At 41.6% G+C, this 26,536-nt stretch overlaps 1 protein-coding gene across 1 annotated transcript in view; it reads right to left on the reverse strand.

Moving 5' to 3' along the window:
* tenm2a (teneurin transmembrane protein 2a) overlaps positions 1-26,536 on the reverse strand; it is a 220,521-nt gene that overhangs the window by 162,490 nt on the left and 31,495 nt on the right. The window lies entirely within an intron of this gene.

Genomic DNA, 26,536 nt, shown 5'->3' on the forward strand with positions numbered 1-26,536 from the left:
TAGTTCTTTAGGTGGGTACATTTAGTAAAACTGTATATTACCTTTATAAATACACACTAATTCCTTTATTACTGCACAGGAGTGAATGCTGCCAACCTCTGCTATTAAAAACTCCCAAGTCCTTAAATATATAGTTTATTGCACTTTAGGAAAGCGATGAATCAGACGATATAAATTTCCAGTCTTTTTTATTAAACTTAAATATTAACTGAATGAAAAAATGTGCAATCCATCACTAAAGAGAATTATTTGGTGCAGATGTTTTCCTTCAGTCTAAGGTGGCTCCTCTAATTTGCTTCCCTTCCTTTTTTCAGAGCATCCCTGTTGCGCTTACGCTTTGCAGGGCGAAACAGAGCTGTTAGCACTGTGGTCCACAGAGACAGTCAGCCATTGACCGCGCGGATGAAAAATGGTCAGACGGCATTTAAATCTATTAGAACAGAGAGGGACTCAAATGCGGTCATCCTAAACCAATGCTGGCGGAGGTATGCACACAACGAAAGTGGACAAGTGCAGGTGCATTATCGAGACTAAAAAGAAATAATAATAAAAGAAGATGCAAAAGGCAAGAAAGAAAGAAAGAAAGAAAAGCAACAGGAAGGATGGAAGAAGAGGAGAAATGACTTGAGGGCATTGCTAGTCTCTCCCTCATTATCAGAGTGGGAATGAATCCGGCTCCCTTAGAGGCTTTGAGGGATAATCAAACACACCCAAACACAGATACACGCAAACAGAACATCGCTAACACACATATTCAGTCCAGCGATACCTGAGACAACAGAGTCTCCTAAACTTGACATAAACTGTAAAACAGCCTGTAAGGCAACTAAACATTTGTATTATGACACTGCGTCTATGATACGATAATGACGCTAATAAAGCTTGATGCAAGTTTTGCAGCCTTGTGGAATGCATTACGCTGGCGTCCAAGGATCAAAGTACAATGATATGACAACAACCAAACAGCCAGCTGTAATTGACAGGCACCCTTCCTCCAGCTATAGCTACTATGGGATATTTATGGTAATGAACCCATGGTTCCATTACTTGAGGCTGAAAAAAGTCCGATCCACCCACAGAATTACAGCGTTGCATTGCATTTGCACCAAAAATACTGTTCAGTCTTAATAGTTTTTATCAATATGAGAGCAGACAAGGGCATCTCTAAAGGACAGGCATCATTTCTTTTTTGAATATGTGATGTAATTAATTACATGCAGGAGCAGAGGAAGAATTAGAAGAGAGAGGAGAAGGAGAGACAAGTATACAGAATGTGAGTCAATCTATTCAATGAGGGCTCATTTTAAAATGCTTAGAAGGTAGTATTGAAAAGTGCCCTGCTATGTCCATTGATTAACAGTAGGTATTAAGTCTCATAAAGAGCTCATTATGCTTGGGCATCCATCACACAGGCTATTAGGAGTTCGACCTTAATGTGTTTGTACCTTGAATGGAGGGCGAGGAAATAGAGAGCGATACTGGCTCAGAAAATGTGGGGACATTCAGACTGGGGTTAAAGAAATAATGGCCCAACGAGTCTCCGTGTGGAGCTGTGGGTGTGCACAGGTGGGTGACAAATTAAAGGAAAAAACAAAACCAGAAAGTACCCCATTGATCTTTACAGTGAAGAGCTCTTGTGTATGCTCCTGGGCATTCTGCTGGAATGGTTTAGGTCTACTTGACAGACGTGTGACCACAAACGAATACAGCGGTACTCTGTGCGATCAGATTTATCCCACCCCTTCACATTTCTATCCTCACGGGAGTGGTCTCTTCCAGGGTGACAATGCCACCATCTATAGGGCATGACGGGTCACTGAATGGTTTGAAATGTATAAAACGGATGTGAATCATATGCCATGGCCTTTGCAGTCGCACAGCTCTAAACTTGATCGAGTATGGTAGATTCCGGACTGACAGCTCTGTCCGCTGCCATCGTTAAAAACGTCAAATGAGGGAATATCTGTGGTGTACTGTAGAGTTTCTGAGCCAGTGCAATGGCACATTAATGCTGGTCTACCAGCATATACTGAGCCAAAAATATAGGCAAAAGTTGGTCACTTTACATCAGATGAAAACTTGGATGTCAAATCGGCTGAGAAAACAGAATTACACTAATGATGCAGACTGTACTGTCTGTACAGTTGAGCTTCACTGTACAGAATAAACTGCGAATATGAACACTCATCTGTCGTAAGTGGAAAATTTCCCTTTAGTCATCCAAAGGTCTAAGCTTTAGGCGTGAGCCTTACACACTGAGTTGTGATGTCATAAACTGGATTTTGTGATTTTACTTTTTAATGGAAAAAAATAGTAGAAGCAGAAGAGAAGACGCACAATAGCGGGCTGATGGATAGACTGGAGGAAGCTAAGGGAAACAACCTTGAGATCTGGAACACATTATCAATCACATCCCATCCAGCCAGGTGTTTCCTCAAGGTCACTGAAGCACATACAGGCAAACTTTTCTTAGTTAATTACTCCAGCGACAACAGTCCAACCCCCCAGATCGTCACAACGAGGCAGATCATCTCATTTATCAGAAGTACAATGACTTACTGTCATTCTGACTGTTCGCATACCACAACTCCATGGTACGCTAGCACGTATGTGCATGCATATTTAAGTGCAGACACCCACACAGACTCAGCAGACAGACAAACACACGCATAAATGCAAAACTATAGAAAGACGTGCGCGAGCCTGCAAAACAGCCGCGTCTCCTTGACAGGCAAGAAAGCGTGGTTAGATGAAGGAGAAAAGAGACATGCATGCAACCGTGAAGTGACCATGAAATCCAGGCAGAATGAGAAATGTAATTGGAAGATGACAGGGAGGGCGGGGAATTCATTTTGGAAATTACAGAGGTGAAGTTTGGTGCAGATAATGGCCTTTTCTCTGCAAATAACAGCTTTGAAGGGGGAAAAAAAGAAATATGGAGCGCACAATGTAAATCCACTGTAACTAGAAATCACACCCAGTTAATAGGATGTTAATGACATCAGTGGATTAGCAAGTATCAAACAAGACGGTTTTGTGTTCAACCTTAACAACCTCCTAAAGAACAAAAACCAAATATCAAGGAAAGCAAAGTAACAGACAATGAAGATTCAGTTCTTATGGATCAAAATGAGGCTTCATTTTCTTCACCTGGCACAATCGAAACAAGTGACATGTTAAGTCGTGAACGAATCCCAATTCTCCCTTCCTGTTTTCTCGCAAACTATTCTATCAAACTAGCAGAATATGGGGGTGGGAGGTTAAAGTGAATAAGACCTACTAATCAGTGGGCAAATTGGTGCATTTGTGCCTTGAAATTGCCACAGGTATTGTTCCATCGTGACACAAATCTGCCTCAGGAAACCATTACCGAGATATCCAGCTCTGGGAACATGCTGGATACATTTGACCGGACTCAGACCTCAATCCTTTGCTCTGTTTTCTGATGATTACAGGTAGACTGGCACGATCGCCGAAAACAATTAGCTGCAAATCTTCCATCCAGCCACTGCTCACATTTATCATACAAATAAGCACGGAGGCGATGTGTGAGCGCTAGTATAGATGCTGTTTAGGGCCATCACACTGTGGGAGGCTTCCTGACCAGATGACTCCTACTGCAGCCAACCAGGAGGTTACAAATAGGGCATGTTCACTCTGCTGACTTCTTCTTACAAGACACCAGAAATAGCTGTTGTTGTTCTTAGCTCTAAGAGTTGTGCACTTGCATTATTGAGAATATTATAAGTCTCAATAATTGTTCATATCAGAAAATACAGAAAAGTACATGTCCTATTTTTGTTTTGTTAGATGAGATGCTTAAACGGGTTTTCAAGAAATAGAACACTAAAGTAGTGCTACATTATAATATTACCTGTAACTTACACTTCTATATAGTATGTTGAACCTGTTAAATGTATTTACAGCTGTTTTATCCATAGTAAAACTTCATTTACTCCATTTCTCGTTTAACTAAAACCATGTAATTACATCACATCCAATTTTATGCATGAGGATTTGATTCTGTTATATAGCTTTTCTTTTGTTCTGTGAAGGTTTAATATTTTTATGCTTCTTTAAAGCATCAAACATAAGAATAATTATTACTGTTTTTTGTTACTCCTTCAATGTACTTTTTAATCTTTTATATCCTATAAGCATCTCATCTGATCTTATCTAGTCTTATCTTTATTTTAGCTTCTTATCATTGCATTAGAGGAGCCTGTAACACAGCCATTACCTGGCTCATTTAATTCAATTGTAACCACACCAAAAGCAGCAATCAGCCAACAAGACTGGCAGCTAAAAGCCTGATAAAACACAGCATGGAGCCTTTCCATCAGAAAATTTATCCACTCTTCCAGCACTCTTTGTCAACAGGAGATGAAGTTGTTCATTTGGTGTCTTTTTCTTTCCCCGTCTCTCTCTCCCTCTCATGATCTCTTTCTCTCTCTATCGCTTGCTCTTGTGTTTTTTTGTGGGGGATTTTTTGTGGGTTTTTAAAAATTTGAATGGAATTTGTATAGCAAAAGATGGCCTATTGAAAACCTGGCCCTGTTATCACAAAAGACAAAATTGTGGCTATAAAGCGTTTGGCTTCAATTTTCTGCTGTTTTTGTGCCGCTGCTCAAATTAAGTTGTTTACGCAGTTTGTTCACAAAGACAAAGAGAGGAAGACACGGAGTGACTGAGAAAAAACAAAAGAGGAGGCAAGAAGAGAGCTGAGTACAGAGAGGTTGCGAGAGAATAAAGACGGAAAACAAATCCTTGAATGAAACTCATACTCAATTATACATCGCCACAAAGCCTCTGTGCATCTTGACTTCAGGAGTGAACATCCAAGTCAAAGTCCAAATATGCTTTAAATGGAAATACTATATGCACAGTTCATCAAAGCATTCAATTACATGTTCAGATTTCCCCTAAAAGCAGCGTGTACTTGACATCCGATGTGTAGGTGTAAATCCTTATTATCCTAACATATAATTTGTTCTTTTCACTGTAAAATCTTTTCTTTTCTGTGCTGAATACAAGTAAAGGTGAATCATAGTAATTAGTTTTTAGAATGTGTAGTAATAAAAAAAAAAAAAATCACTTAATTTCTTATTTTATATATCAGAATTCGAGTTTCATTTACAGATAACAAGTTAATGTTGTAAAAATAAACGCGTGTTTCTGTGTCAAAGGCTAATAGGAGCTTCAGCAGATAAATATTCCTGTATTTATACAATTTTATCAGTGCACTGCGACCTCCATTATTCGTCGTACAACTCACACTCAAGCGCTCCGTCTATGAGCTCTGCACTGCGCCCCGACGGAGAGGCTCCTCACCACGAACAGCCATTAATCATGTCTTCGATCTCGGGTGGCTTTGAATATTCACACAAAAAGGTGTGTAGACTCACACGTACAGTATACACACAAGGCAAACGGATGGACGCATGCTTGGATGGCTCCAGTTCAACTGGAAACTACAACTCCATTTTGGATCCAAGGTGCTTTGCGAGCCAGCAGCTGAGGGGTGCAGGACAGGAAACATCTCATCCCTCGCTCTCTCTCTTCCACAAACCTCGCATCATTACCTCCAACACCTCTTTGAGCCAAATAGGTAAAAATCACTTGCTTATTATGAGTGATCAGTCGTTGTATTCACTGGTTCTGTCATTATTTGTTTGTGTTGTTGACAAACCACACAAACTTAGTGAAAAAGAAAATTGCTTCCATTGTAGAAAATTGCAACACAGATGCAAAAAATACAATAATAATAAATAAGATATTGACACTGAAATGCCAACACAGTCTCATTGCAGTTCAAAAGCACAACGTATTCGGTTTGTTCAAGGGCAAGAATTTTTTTTCTCTTTTTAATTTTATTTACTAACAACAAACAAAAAAGGTATTGCTGCTAAAATACCAAGACGTTGCACGTCTTATGGCAGTTCAAAACATAGTGACCAAATTTTAGCTGTTCATCAGCATTAATGGAGGTGAATTATAGTCAAGTGCTTTCAGTTTTAAAGAGCAGCGTTAGTTAGTGGCATCATAGGATTTTCATCTACAGAGACAACTCTTTAATAACTACATAGCTTGGCAGACTGTCAGTCTGTTGACTAGCCGGTACTGAATTCCAGTTAGCCAGACTAGTTAAGGAAGTGAACACTTGTTTGCTAGCGTTAGCAGGCTAACACATTGATCTATCACCCTTCAGTATATCTTTCTTCAAAATAAAATGCTACTGCTTCATCTACCTCCACGCTGGTCAAGTAAGGTACATGACATGACTGTTATATCCAGATCTTCAGATCGTTTTAGGCTTAAGCGCTATTAGCTATTTCACCTGGTACTTTGCTAAGCTAATGGCTTAGCTGCAGCGCACGCTACAAGCCTTTCAGTTCACTTGTTTAGCACACAAAGGTTTGTTTCTGAGTTCGCTTAAAGGGCAATCTTGGAAAAAAAACTTTCTGCTGAAACACATTTTCTTCAAAGCATTGCTGATTTTCACACACAAGAAAATAAATTACATTTTAAGAATAATATCAGGTTGGAGATGCATGAAGCTGTCAGATTTACATGATAATTGTAATGGTACCCGTGTTTGATTACTGTGTACATTCTGGGTTTAACTACTTTACAATGCAGCATCTGAGTGCAGTGATGTGCGGCAAACTTCCATATTTCAGATTTTGAAACAATCATTAGCAAGTGTACACATAATGAGTCTGTAGTAGAGTTTACAAATTAGGCTGCCTTTCATCTGCACTGCTATGCAACAATAAGGTCACCTAGAAAAATAAAGCAAGATATATTCTCCGTAATTGAGCCTAGTTCTATCGTGTTTCATGTCCCTGCAAGCTGATTTTCATACTGTACTGAAATAGAAAGGAAAGCAAGAACACATTCATTTATCTCCAGTAGTACAGGCTTTGGAAAATGCTAATCAGAAATGCAGACAGACAAGATGGAATTCTTAGTGAGCTAATAGTTGTGTTAGGCTTTCAAGCCAATGCAGAGCCTTGTTCTGTGCCTAGTTTGTGCTCTGCTGAGTACTGGGTTTGAGTGAGGCAACATCCCCTTTGATCAGCCAGTATTTATGAAGTATTGTTGGGATTGTACATGGGTACAGGATAAGATTTAGGCCTACCAACCCCAGAGTCTGCATATGTGACTCACAGTTGCTGGGAGGAGGAAAGGTCCCATCCACCTTCCATTTTCTCGCTCTCTCCTCTCATTTGCCAGGATGGAAAACAAATGAGGAAGGATGTGAGGAGGTGGTGGGTGGATGGGGGGGCATCCATCCCTCTCTCTTTCTTGCACTTGGTGCCTGTGTAATCTCCACACTGGGCTGCAGAGTGCCACAGAGCCTCTGTTTATTAGACTAATCCTTAAATCCACATTCTGCAGGCCTCGAAAACGCCTCGCAAAGCTCTAATCTGACTCAAAACAAAGGGATTAGGAACGACAAGGTCCCTCTCTCTGTCTCTCCATGTCTGCCAGAGCGGGCTCGGGGTGGCGCACACATGTGCTGAGAAACACACAAGAACTGTTGCATACTCTTGCCTGTCACGCCCATATTTGCTAAAGACTGATTGGCACATGCAAACCCTCATGCACACGCGCGCACACACGCACACACACACATGCTTCCTGTGAACACAAGCTGGCTGTGACAAGACAGCCAGTTAGAGCCAAGGTGCAAACAAACTGGGTAATTACACATAGCTCAAAAACTCATGGGAGAAATGACGGACAAGATGAGAATGAGCTGTGGGAATGGGACGCGGCGACAGCAGGGAGGATATACTTGGCTAACTAAACAAACCAGGCTTATATTATAGACTTACACTGTTACGAAAACAAATGAGAAAAGGTTTTTTTTATGTGTGTGGATTGTTTTTTTACTCACAAGCATCAAATGCCAGAGGTCCACCTTGGGTGTACTGGCTTGTTTTAGTATACCCACAGCATAGAGCCAACAAATCAATATTTGTTGAGTATTTATCTGTATTAAAGGGCCTTTACACCCAAACAGTGCAACAAGTCAGAACCTGCTACAAATTTACATTGCACTTCAGTCTCTCCACGAAACCTATTTGCTAGCTAGAATTTGCTCTCCAAGTCTCTTTGTGTTTTTCACACAATTCCATCCCGTTTCCCCTCAATATGGCAAATGAATAATGCAAAAAAAAAAAAAAAGTCACTGCTTAAATTGTGTTCACCCAGCTGTTAATCCTAATTTTACACTATAATCTTAATAACTGAAGTTCCATTTTGGAAATGCAACATGTAATAATTCTGACAAGTGGGCTCGGTTTATTTTCTGGTTCATCTCTTCACGGGGAAACTTTTCAAAAAAAACTTTTCTTTCAATGAGATATAAAAACCAAGCAAGCACAAATACAGGCAAATGGTGCCAGTATGTGGGCACGCTGACATATTGCTAACATTATTGGAAAGATTTTTGAATGATCTTATTCAAGTACTCAAAGTTGTAGAGCCTGAATGATGTCTACATTTACAAAGACAGTTTAACTTGGTCTTTTCACAGTTACAGTGGGGCAAAAAAGTATTTAGTCAGCCACCGATTGTGCAAGTTCCCCCACCTAAAATGATGACAGAGGTCAGTAATTTGCACCAGAGGTACACTTCAACTGTGAGAGACAGAATGTGAAAAAAAAAATCCATGAATCCACATGGTAGGATTTGTAAAGAATTTATTCGTAAATCAGGGTGAAAAATAAGTATTTGGTCAATAACAAAAATACAACTCAATACTTTGTAACATAACCTTTGTTGGCAATAACAGAGGTCAAACGTTTACTATAGGTCTTTACCAGGTTTGCACACACAGTAGCTGGTATTTTGGCCCATTCCTCCATGCAGATCTTCTCGAGAGCAGTGATGTTTTGGGGCTGTCGCCGAGCAACACGGACTTTCAACTCCCGCCACAGATTTTCTATGGGGTTGAGGTCTGGAGACTGGCTAGGCCACTCCAGGACTTTCAAATGCTTCTTACGGAGCCACTCCTTTGTTGCCCCGGCGGTGTGTTGTGGATCATTGTCATGTTGGAAGACCCAGCCTCGTTTCATCTTCAAAGTTCTCACAGATGGAAGGAGGTTTTGGCTCAAAATCTCACGATACATGGCCCCATTCATTCTGTCCTTAACACGGATCAGTTGTCCTGTCCCCTTGGCAGAAAAACAGCCCCATAGCATGATGTTTCCACCCCCATGCTTCACAGTAGGTATGGTGTTCTTGGGATGCAACTCAGTATTCTTCTTCCTCCAAACACGACGAGTTGAGTTTATACCAAAAAGTTCTACTTTGGTTTCATCTGACCACATGACATTCTCCCAATCCTCTGCTGTATCATCCATGTGCTCTCTGGCAAACTTCAGACGGGCCTGGACATGCACTGGCTTCAGCAGCGGAACACGTCTGGCACTGCGGGATTTGATTCCCTGCCGTTGTAGTGTGTTACTGATGGTGACCTTTGTTACTTTGGTCCCAGCTCTCTGCAGGTCATTCACCAGGTCCCCCCGTGTGGTTCTGGGATCTTTGCTCACCGTTCTCATGATCATTTTGACCCCACGGGATGAGATCTTGCGTGGAGCCCCAGATCGAGGGAGATTATCAGTGGTCTTGTATGTCTTCCATTTTCTGATGATTGCTCCCACAGTTGATTTTTTTCACACCTAGCTGCTTGCCTATTGTAGATTCACTCTTCCCAGTCTGGTGCAGGTCTACAATACTTTTCCTGGTGTCCTTCGAAAGCTCTTTGGTCTTGGCCATGGCGGAGTTTGGAGTCTGACTGTTTGAGGCTGTGGACAGGTGTCTTTTATACAGATGATGAGTTCAAACAGGTGCCATTCATACAGGTAACGAGTGGGGGACAGAAAAGCTTCTTACAGAAGACGTTACAGGTCTGTGAGAGCCAGAGATTTTCCTTGTTTGAGGTGACCAAATACTTATTTTCCACCCTAATTTACGAATAAATTCTTTACAAATCCTACCATGTGAATTCATGGATTTTTTTTCACATTCTGTCTCTCACAGTTGAAGTGTACTTCTGGTGCAAATTACTGACCTCTGTCATCATTTTAAGTGGGGGAACTTGCACAATCGGTGGCTGACTAAATACTTTTTTGCCCCACTGTATTTACCTCTCTTTAGTGTTAGTGTGAATCCTCTGCGACAGGGATTGTTGCCACAGCTTCTGCCACACAATCTGCCATTGTGTGATCATCAGCTGATAAGGATCCAACCCAACACCTGCCAGCCAAACTAAATTTGAGCAGACCTATTCCTCCACAGGCATCCAGTGTGCGGACATCCTCTCAAAATCTCCTAATTCTAGATTTTTCAAGTTGGAAAGTGGTGCTATATTTTTAAAAAAAGAAACTTCAGTGTATTTTGGAGTACCATCCATCTCGGCATCTTTGCAGTGATATGAGGGCTGGATATTTCCAGCCACTTTACAGTAGTGTCTTATTTTGAGGTTATGGTGCACATCCATGCTGGGCTGCGCGTCTGACAAGAGTGTTATAATGCAGGTGAAGGTCATGTGAGATATAGAAAGCTTGGCAATCTGCAGATGGATAATGTCAGCAGTTGGGTCACAGAGCTACGCTACCCCGTTCTTTTATTCATTGAGGGAATTCCTGCTCATCCTCATTCAGCAGAATCACACCCTTGGTAGTGTGTGGGGCTTTTTTTTTCACCTGTGCCCTAGGAACTAGCTGCAGCACGGAGAGTGAGGGCAAACTTCGCTGCGGCACTGCCACTGAGTTATTAAAACAATCGAGTGCTGACAAGCCCTGCATTCTGTCGCAGAGGGAGAGGGCTAGGGCTTAATAACTCAGTGTCACGCCTTGACATTCTTACCATCTGTCTGGGTAAAATATTCAAATGTGCAATAAATGTCACTGGGGACAGCCGGTGACACTGTCTAATTAACACTATGACAGAGGTGACACACTGAAGACTTTGGCTGGCTTTTACTGTACAACATGCATCGTCTGTGTGTGTACGTGTGCATGCCATAACTCTGTGCGGAAGTGAAATGTTGAGGGACACTGTAGCGATTATACTGCCATCCTGTCTCTTTAGAGGGTAGTCAGCTATTGTTTAAGTTAACAGAAAAGTGTAGCACTAACACACATATTACAAAGTGTAAATGACAGCAGCTATAGGGCTGAGCAACCCTGGAGCGGTGAATAAATGCCAAAGGTTTCATTTCTTCAGGCTGAAATGTCAACTAGTCAGAGAGCGGGGAGGAGACACACCGTCAGCCTTATATGGGTGTCTTACCTCAGCTCAGGTAGATGTATGTAGGTCAAACACAAGCTGCAGTGATTCATTCCTTAACTTAAAATGAAACAAAGTAACCCCTCCCATACACACACTAAAAGCTGAGGGAATTCCCAGAAAGAAGATCTAAAAGATACTTTATTTATTGGGTAAATAAGAAATGATGTCTTCTACTTATCCTAACAGCGAAGTCTGCGTGCACTTTCAAACTTGAGTGGCTCTAACAAAAATGCAACGGCGAACATGTGACAGTTTAAAAGAAAAATGTGAAGGCCAGGGATGTGTCCAAAATGTATATTTTTGCTTGCCAAAACACATTGCAGCATGCTCATATTCAGTATAATGTATCCTCCAGTAATATCATGGTTTGCTTGCGAAGTAAGGTACTTTGCAAGCAAACCATGAAAAGGAGAAAGTTATTTCTGTTCAATTCAATTCAGTTCAGTTTTATTTATATAGTGCCAAATCACAACATTTGCCTCGAGGCGCTTTATTTTGCAAGGTAAAGATGCTACAATAATATGAGCGAGAACTAGGGGTGGGTTTTTATAATTGATTCATCGATTAAAATCGATTCTGGCTTGGATAACGTAAAATCGATTCATTAAAATCCTGAATCGATTTTTTAATATAAATTTATTTTGCCCAAAATGCCAGAATCTCTGGTGAAATCTCACAAAATTTCAAGAACCACCAAACAGTTAAGACAGTAAATGAGAGCAGGAACACGGATTCTGCACATAGACTTAAACACACAGCGCAACCCGCGGATCAGAATCAGTTAGATGTCGCCTTTCTCACAGTCGGGGCTGAAAGCCGACAGCTCGCTGATTCTGATCTGTCGGCGGGTCCGCGCTTTGTGTTCACGCCCTTTATGCGCCGATTCTAAAGCTGTTAGTTTGATCTCTCTCCAAACAATACTGACCGAACCAGCAGCAAAAGAAGATCCAAACGCTTCACATAAAATCGTCATGAATTCACTCTGACTTTTACTGTTTTGCTTCCACCGCGATGCACAGCTCTCTCTCTCTCTCTCTCTCTCTCCCTCCCTCTCTCTCTCTCTGTACTTCAAGAACATTTTCCCTTTTGTCATTATTCGCTTGCTTGTTACGCACAAGTCTACTGTTGTTTACAGCGTGGTCGGCCGCTGTTTTTTTCCCTTTTACATTCTTCCGAAAAGAAAACCTCATTTCTGCTGTTCAATACTGAACAAATTTAAACTTTTTAAAATTATTCAAAATGCAAAACGCTTAACGTGTCTCTAATAAAACTGCTGTAACTTCAGAGGTGATGTTCATATGTTGATTAATGGTTTTCTTTCGTTTTTGATGTACTGCAGAATATTTTTATAAATCCCAGGCCAGGAAAACCTTCATGTTTTTCTGTGTTTTATCTTCAGCTACTTTGACACAAAGGCATCTGCTGTGACGCTCACACCTGTGATAAAGTCTTGCGTGTGTCAGCTTCCTTTTTATTGATACAAAAATATGTAAATGTACTGATCTGAATTATAATATTTCTGACTGTCAAAATTTCCCAGATTTAAATCGAATCGAATCGAATTAAATCGAATCGTGGATCGAATCGATTCGGGACCTTGTGAATCGGAATTGAATCGATTCTAGAAATCAGTGACGATACCCAGCCCTAGCGAGAACCCCAACAGTTCATCATGGGAAGCCCCCAGGACCCTAGGCCTATTGCAACGAGGGAGGATTCAGAGTCACCTGATCCAGCCCTAACTATAAGTTTTATCAAAAAGGAAAGTTCTAAGTCTATTCTTGAAATTAGATAGCGTATCTTTCTCCCAAAGTCAAACTGGGAGCTGGCTCCACAGAAGAAACGCCTGAAAGCTGACGGCTCTGCCTCTCATTCTACTTTTAAATATCCTAGGAACCACAAGTAGGCCAGCGGTCAGAGAGCGAAGTGCTCTGTTGGGGTAATATGGTACTATGAGGTCTTTAAGATAAGATGGGGCCTGATTATTTAGGACCTTGTATGTGAGGAGATGAATTTAAATTAGTCTAGATTTAACAGTAAAGAGAAGCCAATATGGGCAAAATATGCTCTCTCTTTCTAGCCCCCGTCAGCACTCTCTCTGCAACATTTCTATCTGCGGTCATTTATATTTGGTGCCATGGTTCTGCTCTGGGACCTTGTGCATACGTGGAAAGGGAGGAAGGTAGAGCAACAGCAAAACCCCAGCTCAGATAACAGATGTGACAGTAATTAAGTCAGATGCAGCATGAAACGGGGAGGCTGCGATGAAGGTTGGCCACCAAGCTTGCAGATATGCAGAAGGCTGTGAGATTTATCAAGTGAACACACAGGACTGTATCAGCTCAGCCATCACGTGATGTTTGCTGGCACTGAGGTCAGTTGATCTACCAGGACTGCAGCTGAACTCGACTTTCTGGCATGCCTGAGCTAATCCTACGCCCGACTGAAAAGCCCCGGTTTATTTCCAGATAAAGAGGCATTTGCTAGCGATAAAAACATTTTATGCACTACAATGACACAAGGACACTTCATAATAAAATGTATCTGTGCTTACAAATGTACAGTTTTAAACAACTTAATGAGCAGAAAAGTGTTGCTACCGCATGTTTTACTGTTCAAAGCGTCATAAAAATGAATCTGCGTATAAAGCGGTGTACACATGTACACCAGAATGTGTTTGAACTTTTACCACCTAAAAAACGCTCTTGTGCTCTGTTTCCCTCTCAGTCTGTTCTTTTCTCACTTCCCTCTCTGTATTCTCGCTGAGAGGCTGTTGTATGAAGCACCTTTAATGGGTTTGTGAGGGATATATTGGACTTCAGTAGGAGATTTGGCACACTGTGTGTGCGCGTGTGCGTACCTGTAAGTGTGTGCGCATTTTGGATTGTCATGTAGGGTCCTATAGTACGGTGCTTTTCCACTTGTGTGACTGTGTGCACTCACACTCCAAAGCCATTAGATTCTATACAAAATCCTGAAGCTGAGAACTTTAAAGCTGAGAGTGGTGCAATTGACAAGCCGGTCTCCCACCGAGCACGTCTCGCTACTGTTGATCTCTGGTACAGTAGCGATCTCAGCTGGAGCTACAGTTGCACTTTCACATGCACATTTTGACTCCGTTACTTTTATCTGTTCTCTACAGCCCACACATGGGTACCTCTGTCTTCGGCTGTATGCATGGTACCAATATTTCAGAGCTACCACTGATAAGTGCCCGCTACTTGGGACTATATTGTTTGTGCCTACTGTACTGTGAATGCTTCTAATGCCACCGACTTACCGTCTTGAAGTGTTTGTGCCTTTGGGGCCAATAGAAGACAGCCCAGGCTGCTCCAGCACCAATGACATAGCTGACTGGTCCCATTTAGCATGCTAGATTTAGCTTCATTAGAGAGGATATGGCTGGGAAGGCACACAGAAGAAATGAAATGAGAGGTGGGGTGGTGGGATGGGGGATGGGATGGGAGAATGACTGCTCAGCTTTTGCAAGGGCTCACTTTGCAGAAGAGGTGGACAAAAAGCTTAAGCTGTCTCATAAAGATACTTTATAAAGCAGCCATATCCATAATGGCAACGCAATAGAGAGAAATGGATGAATGAAGGAAATCAATGCAGCAGTTAGACTTGAATTAAAAAGTACCCCACACTAGGCTACATTACGGCCTGGCAAGCAGCTCTTGCAAAAGTTTGCTGTAACTTGCAAAACAAAGTATGTGAAAACTGCATTTAACAATAAAGAAGAAATAATGAAAACCAATTACAGACCAAAAATAATAATGATGTTTTATTTTATTCAGTCTTCCCGAAAATGTGTTCACCACATTTCAAGCACAAAAATCCAACAATCTACCCGGTGGGGTAAAGGTATTACATAATTTCTTATGCAACAAGTGTTCTGCCTGCTGAAGCTTTAAAACCCCATCTTAATTCAAGAAATGTCCCACTTTGGCATGACAGATACAAATGAGCTATCGCATCCAATTGGCAGATTTGTTTCTCTTCTATTAAGGAAAATAAGTCTGCAAAATTGAAAATAAGAATAAATGACTTGTCAAGATGGATACTGCTCGCAGTGATGGGAAAAAAGAGAAGTTGAGGCGATTAATGTGTTGCTGTTTGAGAGGTTAGCTAGGACTGGGGACAGATGCTGGGTTAAAAATCTGTCATTTCGAACAGCATACCGAGGAAAGGAAGGAGACAGAATCATCCTCCATGATGATTGGTACATGTACATGTTGCCCTTTAACCTTCTCCCTAATCTCTGCGCATTCAAATATGCATGAAGCCGCGTGACCTCACACAGAGACTGTGTGCGTGCGGTCTTGTGAAGAACATGTCCCTTAGAAACACCGCACAGGTCACCAAAAGACACCCTGCAACTAATGGTGTGAGGTCATCACACTCAGGTCATGCTCTAGGTCAGTGTCACAATAACTGCTCATGATGAAGGGGTTTCCAAGGTAACCAGAGGGTTTTCAGCAAATCAGAGAGAGGGAGAAAGGACTCCTCTGGGTGTGCATGTCTTGTAGCAACCAGAAGACCTCTGGTGATTTATCCCTCACTGCTCTTGTACCACGCTAAACCATTAGGGCACAGTGATAAGAGATAAACAAAGTCTAGGACAGAGTCTGTGGGGTAGATAGGGTAGAACACAGCCTGCTCATTGCCATGTGAACCCGTCTCTGGCTGTGCTGTAAAATCATTATTTTTTTTCCCTTTAGAAAGGCTGGAGTGTCGAACGTACACACATACATTAATCACAATTTTGAGACATTTATACCACCTGCTGCTGCAGCTCCTGTAACTATACTGCCAATCACTTATTCTGTGGTGGCCATTGTGATTGCAGTGGAAATAATAGGCAAAGGCAGGACTTGGAAAAGTTGCCTTTTTTTATCCTACGCCTACACCTGGACTTTAAAATACCATGTTTATGAAAAGTGCTCAAAAAGGCCACAACTGTGCTGCAAAATGAAACTCACAAGTACAAGTGCATGAAATGTTTGAAATCACCCGTGTCTGGGGGCATTTTTAAGATCCACAAAAGATCTGAAGACATTTTTAAGAACCACCTGAATCACCTGCTCTGGTTAGCCACAAAGATTCATTACAGCTCTGCGGGGAACTCTTGTAACCAAAAACCCTTGCAGATTGTTCCCTTTTTTGTCTTTGTAGTAAAGGAAATAGCAGTTGGTATTGGTGTTAGTAGTATCATGTGGCATGGAGTGGTCAAAAAAAAAAAAAAAGTGGTCGTATTATGGTGGCAGTAGCCACACCAGTCTTGTATAGTGCTATATTGATGAAGATTGGAGTGGAGTGTTCTCCCTCCTCCTTAACGCACGGGCCTATATTGGATTTCACGCTGGCTGCCCATTCACCAGACACTGCAGTGCATTCCTACCAAAGGCCTGGAGGCAATACGGCTGCTTTATTTGTTTATAATGTTTAGGCTTCCCGCAAATGGCTTGCGCTGCAGTACCAATAACTGTGCATAGTTACATTTAGGCAATTGACTGGGCTCGTTTCGACATGAGTGCTGCAGCTCAATTCATTTGGAATGGACTAAAAATCCAATAGAGTTGTCTAAGTGGGGGGGAGGGAAAGGGAGAGGAGGAGAGAAATATGGATAGAGAAAAATGGAGGAATAAAGAAGAAAGACAGGGGAGGGGTCAGTGGGACTGATGCTGAGCACGAAGAGCTGATACGTTTCTGTCAAGAAAGCGATCAACGGAAAGCAAAGCGCAGATCTTCTCCCTCGCTCAAATCTAACTGACAAATAAAATATAGATGCCCTCTGAGTGCTCGCAGTTACTTAGGCATCCCTCGCCATGTTGCACAGCTCTCCGCCGTGAATTCCTCTGGCTGCAGCGGCAGCAGCACCCAGAAAATGCGAGAGCCAACTTTCACAACTTTGGGTCCATTAAGAGATTTGAGCACATCCAAGACAAATTCCCTGGAAACACTTGCCGGAGTGAAAATATAATTCACTGAACTGATGACAGATGATGACACGCGGGTGACAAGGCAGGAGAAATTAATTTAGCGGTGTTGCAGTAGGTTGTCGCCGAGATGACACACAAATGACGGCATCTGGAAAGTGAACTGGTGTGAGTCATGTCACTTCGCGTGTGCGCCACCAGCTTGAATCATCATCGCTCGCGTCTACGTGCCTGTGTGTGTGTTTGTGTGCGTGTTTGTGAGCGTGCGTAAATCTCCCATCTTCTTCACTAGCCTACTCCTTGTCCTCTGCCAGCTGCTCAGCTTCTCACTCCATTTGCTCCAGACTTCATACACATCTGCTCGCAAAAATCCATCCATGTCTCAGTTACCCACACACACGTACACACATGCACACTATCTGCAGTCATAAATATGCCCAAAGGCCATTGACCGAGGCAAAGCAGAGCATTCACTCTGATGCATCACATAGCTCCTAAACACTTATCTTCAGCTTGTCACATGAACAAACTCGACAAGAGTGGCACAGCTGACCAAGGTCAGCAGAGAAATTCTACCTTTTCTCCCTAATTACTTTTGCCTTTTCTTCAGTGAGTTTGCCGCACATTCTTTCTCTGTGTGAAATGGAACGTCCTTGCAAACTTTAGGCGATGTCTCAGAAATTCCTTTTCTACGTGGTTGTAGCAAATAAAAAATCTGAAGTCTCCCAAAGGCTCCTGTGAAGTGAAGGATGAAAGCCAGCGAGCAGGAGAGTGGGTAGAAAAACTTGGAGTGAGGGGTTTGATGCAGTCTCCTGAGTGAGGGGAAGGGAGTGAGAGAAAAGGGAGAATGTACGGGGGAAAAGTGTCCTCTTAAAAAAAATAATAGTTCATTGATGCAACCATTTCCCCTTAACCTCAAACGGCGAGCTTCAGAGCTAAGAAGGGCAGAAACCAGGGAGTTTTTTTTCTTGAAAAAGAAAGGAGAAAAAAAACATCCGTCCTCAGCCTTTTCTCCTCCTCCCTCCTCCTCCTCCTCCATCCTTCCTCTCTTTTTCTTTAGGCTCTTTGAGGAAAAGCAGGAGCATCTCTCAGAAAAATGACAGTCCTTATACTGGAATTTGGTTCTGTGATTAACCTGCTCATTTGCTAATTTGACTGTAATCAAGCCTCTCATCTTTCCCAGCGGGGTGCCAGAGCGCTTTGAGCAGACAAGGCAGAAGACAGTAGCAGTGAGCTCAGTGATGAGTTGCATCAAGTGCCTCCTCTCCTTTACTTCACCTTCGAGAAAAAAAAAACAAAAACAGCCACTTGCGTGCTTAAAGGAATGAGCAAACAAGTTCAGGTAAGACGCATAGAGGACTGTGATACATATGGTGTAGTGTTAAAATAAAAGCGCAGTAAAGGACGAGACATTCCTTGAGGCTCTTCATGTCTGTTATAGCTCTGCTGCGGATCTCAGCCCCCGCAGCCTATTAGAAAAGCACACACATTTTAGCAAAACATTTTAGCAAAAGAATTCAGGTATAGGTATTCTTCGTTCCGAGCCCTTCAAAGCAAACAATCCAGCTGACATTTACATCTGTCAAGACCCAGTGTGTGTCCTTTTTCTTCTCCTTGAATGATCAGAATCCAGCATATCTCTTTTGATTCCCTCTTTATTCAGGCTGTTTTGCTTGGTCTATCACCTCTCTCGCTCACATTCAATTCAAATGGGCGGCACGCACTCTAGAAAAAAAAAGAGGCAGACTGTATTGGTAGCCAGTGGCAACAGAAGCTTGGGGGTAATGGCCTTAGACTGGCTATCGGTTTTGATGTGAACTTCATAGTTAACAATTACGAGAGCCGCGGCCATTACGGCAGCATTTCCACACCGACCGTTAGTCCATTCGTGGAGCCGACAGAGCTGCACTCACAAATGCAACACTTGAGCTGAAGTAAACCAATCAGGCTAAAGTTGAGCTCAGATTTTGTACTGGGCGGGAGCCTTAGCCCCGCCTTAGCCCACAGAAAATCTGTTCATTGGATGAATTTTAGAATAATAGCTCCAAGTAATTATCAATCAAACAGCGCAGATGCATTTATTTCATCTAAAAGGATTGTTACTACATTATCATATCTGTGTTTGTTTTTCTTTTTTCATAGGGAATATGTAATAAAATGCCATAGCTAAAAACAGTCCTGATGCTCAGCTGGGTGCACTAAAGGTATAATCTTCCTGTTAGTGCAACAGGTTGCCGCGATAAAAAAGCGTTTTAATCCAATTAGATGATTGGCTGAACACACTTTAAGAGCCAACATATAGTTGCGAACAAATTAAATATAATACAGATCAAATTAGATGAGTTTTTGGCAGCGTTCCTTTAATTGGCAGAAAGAAAGTCAGAGGGAGAGAGCTTGAGGGAGGCTGACAGAGATGAGAAAGAAGTTATTTAAGAACAGAGAGGGTCTGACTCAGAAACGGGGCTGCCTGTGACAGTCAGTTTCAAGAGAAAGGAAAAAAAACACACTTTGACGTGCCGAGTGTGACTGAGGAAGTTCTACTCATCCAAGCCTTTCCTCTGTCATTCTCTTTATGTCTAATAGTTTTTATATATAATTCATAAGCTGACTGCAACCCCAACTCTGTCTTGGCTGTTTCTTTTCTCTTTCCTTCGCTGCTTTCCCCCCCTCCTTCCTTCCTTTTTATTTTAAGCACTGATAAGTGGTGATTCCGACTCTCCAGATGTCGACACAGCAGGTGTTGCGATCGGTTGGGATCAGCTCGTCTCAGCTCAATCAGATGCCCAGAGAGGTGTCCAGGTGAACGGGAGCAATCCCTTAATGAGACTAGCATACTGACATAGTTTGCGCACACTCAAGAAAAGACATGCGCACCCACATGTGAGATAAGCACGTGCCACTGGCGGATTGGCTCGGAGTCAGTAACCTACAACAGAGAGTCGCCAAGAAATGGGAACACACCGAGTTAACCTATGGACACAAAGGAATCACCCCCCCACCCCCCTCCCCAGAAAAGGTAAAGTTGCACACAAACAACTAATGATGGTGCATTTTGCTATGTTGTGCAAAGCATCTCCATGCGGTTGCCATCTCTTTAAAAAAGAGGACCTGCACAAAAGTAAAGTGGTCGGTTGGCATGACGACGGCATTGACTCAAAGTCTAACGAGCTGACGGGCCCAATTATGAATGTTTGGTCAAACGTGCACGTAATCACACACCCACATACATATATACACATGCTGATTGGATGCCGTAACTTCCCCTCAGATGTCATAAAGGTGAGCAAAAGGAAGTCTCTCTGAATATTAGCCTCCTTTTCACACTCTCCCAGGTTTTCCCTTCACCATTCCTCCAGTACCAGAAAGCATCTCACCTCATGAACACCATCTGGTATTTCAATCTGAAGATGATCCCACAAAGGACCCTTTGCCTGGCCTTGACCGGCTACAATGCAACATCCAAGTACTCCCCCCCCCTTTTTTTGCACTTACTGCAAAAACTCGCTTAGTGAAACAAAGTTTTATGCCTCCAACAAAAAACAGGAAAAAAAGGTTACATGAAATTTAGAAAAAAAAACGCAAAAACCTAAAACTTGTGCTACTTTTGGTTTCAATTAAATCTTTCTGCAGCAGTTGCTTGTGGGGGCCCTGGCTTTACTGTTCTCTTCCTGCTTTCTTTACACTATACAGAGACATAACTCGCCTACTCTTCAAAAGGCTGAGCCGCATCAGGGCCGCATAAAAATTCCCTGATGAAGCAAGAACCAAATGAGCTGCGCGTTGCAGTGGAGGAGAAGTCAATAAAAGTGGATGGATTTTCAACTGGGGAACAATTACGTGTTTTTGTTGTGGGATGATGTTTACCTCAGTATTTGCTTCTCTTTGTATGTGTATCTTTTTGTATACATGTAAGTGTTTCGATGCTTTTCCCCCCTTCATGTTTTGGAGATAGTGGGGCTATCCAGACCCCCCAGAAAAGAAAAACAGTAAACATCTACACATCTTGAACCCGTGTGCTAACGTGTACATACACAACCTGATGAAATAACCTCTTAAGCCATGCACGGCCTTTGCGTAACACCTCCAACCCTTCTAGGCCTGTCCGGAGGGGAGCGACGATGGTAGACAGAACTCACTCACATGCTCCTGCTCCTGTGGGATTATGACTATTTTTAGATAAGCGCCCCCCTGGCCGGGCTGGCGTGCAGACATGTACCTGTGACTAATCCACAACACATGCAAACACACACAGACACACAAACTCTGCTGGAACACATGCACAAAGATCAGCCCGTGCATGCAAATGTGAAAGATATGACTTCATTTATGATTTTAGCGATTCTGCAGCCATTACGGATTCTGGTGGTCGAATAGGAGAGAAAACATGGAATAACTCTTTTAAATATAACACTTAACACGCAGCTTGTGTGTCGGAGCTTTTAGTTCCGTGACCTCCTTACCCCGAGACAAACCGCACTTGCCACAGCAGCAGTGTCGCCACCTAACCCTTCCCCTACGCTCTCACCTCTACAGATAGAGAGGTCCCATCTAAGTTTCAAATCCTCTAAAATATTCATCAGCACTAAAAAAGGAAAACTTTTAATACACATGAAACAAGACCTCGCTACCTTTGTTGTTGCTCTCTATCTCTTTGCTCCCTTCCTCCCTCTTTCCTGGTCCCTCTCTGTGGTTCTCATGAATAATGAAGGCCTATAGAATCCAGTGGCTCAGATTGTCCCTGCAGTCGGATACAGCTCCCCTGTATTGATCAAATAAGGCTCCTTAAATAATTAACCAAGCCTTTGTCATGCAAATGAGTGGCCACAGCAGTGTGTGTGTGTGTGTCTGTACGCTTGTATGGCTGCAAGTTCAAAACGTTAGAAGTTACCGAGGGTTCATGTTGGGGCCTGAAAACAAGTCGCACCTTACTAACTAAAGTCACACAAGAAAACCAGCTACAACATTTCCACAGGGATCGAGCAAACAGGCTTCTTTCCTGTCCCGTTTTAAGCCTTTCCTGTGATAAGGTTGATTTTTTGAGCGGTAATGGACACAATAAACAGTAGCAGTGGAAAAGCACAACGAGGTCAGACACTACAGAAAAAATGTCATACCTTTAAATTTATACCTATGAGCAGCATCTGTGCTGACCTTCCAGTTTACCAACCAGGGGGATGAGATAACTTTCACTCACTGTGAATCTCATTCATGCCAGTTCTTCCATATTTCTGGCACCATACAAACACTTGGAAAGAGACTCTGCCTCGCAAGTCTTTCTTCCAAGGACAGACTCTTTTGTAATGCAACAGTTCTTTGCAACAAACAGCTCATTTTCATTCAACCCCTGCATTTTTTTTCCATTCTCTGACTTCTGTATGATATAAGCGGAGTCTTTTTTTGTGGTCTCTACCTTTTTCCTTTCAGTTACCGTTTTCTTTTTGAGGGGTAAAGCTATTTCAGCAGCAAAGAGATGAGCAGTGATAATATTCTGATTTATTACAAAGCGTTTTTGGATATGTAGACTTATTTTGACTGTTAGCTGCAGCAGGCAGTCAACAGCTACAACATTAAATTTGTGACTTTGTGTTTATTTTTTATTATATTGAAAAATCCAAGTGAAATATTGACGTTCTGACCTCCTTTAGTCACACATGTCATTAATTATTTAACACACAATTATACACAATGACAACATTTATACAGTATCAATTCACAACAACTGTTGCCCCAGGGTGCTTTATATTGTAAAGTAAAGGCCTAACAGTAATACAAATTCAGACAGTACACTATGAGTAGGCACTTAGAGACAGTGGGAAGGAAAAACTCCCTTTTAACAGGAAGAAACCTAGAGCAGAACCAGGCTTTCATTAGGGATTTACTTTTATTTACGGTTATTTCTGCCAGTTTTTAATACAATTATTTGCATTTAAGGACAACATGTTATTGTAAAACGTGACAGAACAACTATTAATTTGTTTCTGCTTCGATTTTCAAGAGACTTCCACGTTGGCAGCATCGAAGTATCAAAGTTTAAATCTCATGACCCTGCAGCAAAACTTTTGGGCACAGAAAAAAACCCCAAACAGCACTTTTTTTTCCAAGTTGGACCAAACTTTTGATAGCAGACAACTAGGAAAAAAAAGGGGGGCACCTAGCTGGCAAGATATCGAACCTCCTCAGCCATTGAGGTCTCTGTTCCACTGTAGATTTCAAGAGTCATTAGTAACTCCAGCTGAATAATGGTAGGTAGTGCAACTTCCAATCAGTGCAAGTCGGAATATGGCAAAACAAGTACTTTGCTGTGAGAGTTTTAAAGTATAAATACATATACCCAAATACTGAGTAACAATTATATTGGTTGAAGAGAAAAACATTTTCTGAGATGATAGTGACTCTAAACCCTTTACAGCAACTGCAAAAGACTTTTAAAAGAAGTAGAAAGTAGAACCTGGCCAAACATGTCCCCTGACTTTGTCCAATAGAACACCTTTAGTGCATTTTCAAAGTTGAAGGCTGAGGAACAAAATCCATCCAACAAAGAGCTGAAAAGAAGCATCTGGGAAGAAAGAATAAACATCTCTCCACAGACCTGTGGACAGACTGCTATCATCTCTGCTAGAATAAAAACAAAAAAATCCCAGAAAAATGGTAGAGATAAAGAATATATGTACCCTGTAGGTACAATTTCCTTTGGAGAATATTGAATAAGGGGATAACTGTGGAAGGCATTCTGGTCTATAAATCTAATTTTACCTTCGAAGAATTCAACACTTTTTTCTCCACATCTTTCTTTCAATTCAGCCATTAAGATTTAATTCACGAATTGTCCCTGGGATGTCCTTGACTGGCCGTCTCTGTCACCAAATTTTGATCTAATTGAAAATCTTTGGTGAAATTCAAAGACAAGAGCTGGCTGCGAAGAAATGAAGGCATACTAGTAGACTTGGAAGCTTTGTGTTTGAGAAATGGGGTAAAAATATTCAAATGAGTGATATGAGAAGCTTGTTTGAAACTACCAAAACATTTATCTGAGGGTTAAAGGCTGCCATTCTTAAATGCCAATTCTGGGGGTGTGGTTGAATAACCTTGTTTATAAGGTGGCAGAAAATGCTATTTGTCTTTGCTACTATTAATCACTTCATATTATCGTGTATTCTAATTTCCGTTATTGACTGGCTCAGTGGCTGGTGGTGCATTTATATATAAATTTATTGCATGCTGCATTGTGAGATTATTTCCACGGGGGCTCTGGAATGACACAATGCATAATGATCGCTCCTGTGCCCTTAAAAAAACCTGAGATACAGTGAAGGACAACCTATGGCCCAACTTTGCTTTCTTTCCAACTCATTTTTCATTTCCATGGTAACTGGCAGCATGTACTCTATTCTCGTTTAATCCTTTCTTTTCCTCATTATGCTAATTAAGACCAACTCATAAGGATCACACCAATAAGTGCTCTTTTCTCTATTTTCGTGTCTCCGGCTCCTCTTCCCCACTCTGCGCTTTACTCTGCTCATTTAATCAAGATGGCTCAGCGAGTTAGGAGCATAAAAACAGAGTTTTAACCCTGCTACCATTGATACACTTTTCATGTTGAATGGTGTTAAAAGCTGATTTTATACCAAATTAAATGTTAATTTCACCCTGCATAGCCGAGCAGTAACGTGCTTCTTTTCAAATGTATCATGAATGTAGCTGAGGGAATAGCGTTACCTGTGTGCATGTTTGTGTGTGTGCTTGAATGAACACGACCGTGCTTGCCACCGTGACTGTATATCACTTTTAGGGCAGGGGTGTCAAGCTCATTTTAAATCCCGCTTTGATCTCAAGTGGGTCGAACCAATAAAATGACACAATAAATGTGTAAGATCACAGTAAAAGTTCTGTCTTTTAATTATAAATTATAAAAATTCACAAAAAAACAACCTGTGGATTCACAGTAAAAAAAAAAGGTATTTCTAGAGCAGAAAACGGGAATGTTTATCTATTACTTCATTACTTTGCTGTGGTGTGAATGGTGAATAGGAAAAGTAATAAAACTTAGGAAAATGCAGTTTAAAATCTATGCACTCATTCATATTTTCCAAAGCCATTCAGTGGGCCGGTTTGGATTCTTTGTAAGGCCGAAAGTGGTCCCCAAGCCTTATGTTTGACATCCCAGAATTAGGGCACACCAAGTAAACCCAACTCCCTCTTCGAATACCTCACCTCACTGTACAATACCTTGTGCAATACTTTTTGTAAATAGTCAACAGTGCAATAGACTCAATACTTGAAATGTGCAATTCACTTGTATTTTTATTTTTTATTCCTATTTATTCTATTTATCCCCTTTGTATATTTTATTTATATTTGTCTCTGTATTTATATATGTGTGTGTGTGTGTGTGTGTATATATATATATATATATATATATATATATATATATATATATAACAATTCTGTAACTCTGTAACTTCTGTCGGTGCTGTGCTTTTTGGAAGTCGAATTTCCCAGAGGAACCCACCCGAGGGATTAATAAAGTTCTATCTTATCTTATCTTATCTAATTCTCACAGGGCAACTTTTACAACAGCAAACATGGCGCATCAACGCTCGGCTTTGATCAGCCGAAGACATTTTGTTGCCACATTCGTATTTCTGATGCACAGCTGACAATGTTGCCAATTAACGTTGACTCTTAGTCACCACACACACACACTTACACACGTCTTCGTAACTTTGGTCCTGTGCATCTGCAATCAAACAGGGACAAAATTCGCCAAACATTTTTGATGCCTTGTCTGTCTCAAGGCATCGTCAGCCTCCTGTGGCTGCTTCTCTTTCCCTCTCTTAACTGTGAGTAGCCAGAGGAGAGCAATCTCACCAACTGTACTGAACAGACAGGCGCCAAAAAAAAGAGAAAGAAAAAAAAAAGGGAGAAAGCGAGAAACAGAGATTGCCACTGGGAAGGAGATGGAAAAAAAGGAGAGACATCGCTAAAAAGAACCAAGGTGCTCTTTTATAATCTTTCTGCCAGAATGCCTCTCATTGAATGCCTTTTTTTTCTCCTTTGACTTTATAGCCCCCCCCCCCCCCCCCGAACAAATGAGCAATTTACCTTGACAACAATGGTACATAACATAAAATTGGAACAGAAAGGAGCAGTTGACATTTTATGTAGATTTTGTCAATAGGCATTGTCACCCCTGGAAACCCCATGTTTAACGGCAGCAGACCTTGATTTAATTACTACTCAAGATCCACATCTATTCTCTGTCACTCACACACCATAACACAAATGCCAAA

Source organism: Rhamphochromis longiceps, linkage group LG2 (genome assembly GCF_057381845.1).
Source record: "Rhamphochromis longiceps isolate RC_006_pf linkage group LG2, R_longiceps_female_GT1.1, whole genome shotgun sequence".
In the NCBI taxonomy this organism is placed as follows: Eukaryota; Metazoa; Chordata; class Actinopteri; order Cichliformes; family Cichlidae; genus Rhamphochromis; species Rhamphochromis longiceps.